Raw genomic sequence first — 1,520 nt, forward strand, 5'->3', positions numbered from 1 at the left:
AATTGCAAGTTCCATGGACTTCCAATGGAAGATCCTCATCAGTTTTTAGCTGAATTCTTGCAAATCTGTGACACAGTCAAGACTAATGGGGTAGACTCTGAAGTCTATAGACTGATGCTATTCCCTTTTGCTGTAAGAGACAGAGCTAGAATATGGTTGGATTCTCAACCTAAAGAAAGCCTGGACTCTTGGGAAAAGCTAGTCAATGCCTTCTTGGCAAAGTTCTTTCCACCACAAAGATGGAGTAAGCTTAGAGTGGAAGTCCAAACCTTCAGACAGAAGGATGGAGAATCCCTCTATGAAGCTTGGGAAAGATACAAACAATTAATCAGAAGATGTCCTTCAGACATGCTTTCTGAATGGAGCATCATAGGTATTTTCTATGATGGTCTCTCTGAACTATCTAAGATGTCCTTGGATAGCTCTGCTGGAGGATCTCTTCATCTGAAGAAGACGCCTGCAGAAGCTCAAGAATTGATTGAAATGGTTGCAAATAACCAATTCATGTACACTTCTGAAAGGAATCCTGTGAACAATGGGACTAGTCAGAAGAAAGGAGTTCTTGAGATTGACACTCTGAATGCCATATTGGCTCAGAACAAGATATTGACTCAACAAGTCAATTTGATTTCTCAAAGTCTGTCTGGAATGCAAAATGCACCAAACAGTACAAAGGATGCTTCATCTGAGGAAGAAGCTTATGATCCTGAGAACCCTTCCATGGAAGAGGTGAATTACCTAGGAGAACCCTATGGAAATACCTACAATTCTTCATGGAGAAATCACCCAAATCTCTCATGGAAGAATCAAGAGAGACCTCAACAAGGTTTCAATAACAATAATGGTGGAAGAAACAGGTTTAGCAATGGCAAGCCTTTTCCATCATCTTCTCAGCAACAGACAGAGAGTTCTAAGCAGAATACTTCTGACTTAGCAACAATGGTCTCTGATCTAATAAAGACCACTCAAAGTTTCATGAATGAAACAAGGTCCTCCATCAGAAATTTGGAAGGACAAGTGGGTCAGCTGAGCAAGAAAGTTACTGAACTCCCTCCTAGTACTCTCCCAAGTAATACAGAAGAAAATCCAAAAGGAGAGTGCAAGGCCATCAACATGGCCGAATATGGAGAGGAAAGAGAGGAAGAAGACGCCACTGAGAAAGACCCCAGTGGGCGTGCACCACTCTCCTCTGAGTTCCTCAATGAGGAACCTTGGGAATCCGAGGCTCAAAATGAGACCATAGAGATTCCATTGGACTTACTTCTGCCATTCATGAGCTCTGATGAGTATTCTTCCTCTGAAGAGGATGAGTATGTTACTGAAGAGCAAGTTGCTAAATACCTTGGAGCAATCATGAAACTAAATGACAAGTTATTTGGAAATGAGACTTGGGAGGATGAACCTCCCTTGCTCACCAAAGAACTGGATGACTTGTCTAGGCAGAAACTGCCTCAAAAGAGGCAGGATCCTGGGAAGTTTTCTATACCTTGTACCATAGGCACCATGACCTTCAAGAAGGC

At 42.2% G+C, this 1,520-nt stretch overlaps 1 non-coding gene across 1 annotated transcript; it reads right to left on the reverse strand.

Moving 5' to 3' along the window:
• Positions 1–246: 246 nt before the first annotated feature.
• Positions 247–354, reverse strand: LOC130938300 (small nucleolar RNA R71). Its single transcript, XR_009069471.1, has one exon. It is a non-coding gene; the product is annotated as a small nucleolar RNA R71 (small nucleolar RNA).
• Positions 355–1,520: the final 1,166 nt, after the last annotated feature.

The sequence above is a fragment of the Arachis stenosperma genome, chromosome 6 (assembly GCF_014773155.1).
Source record: "Arachis stenosperma cultivar V10309 chromosome 6, arast.V10309.gnm1.PFL2, whole genome shotgun sequence".
NCBI lineage: Eukaryota > Viridiplantae > Streptophyta > Magnoliopsida > Fabales > Fabaceae > Arachis > Arachis stenosperma.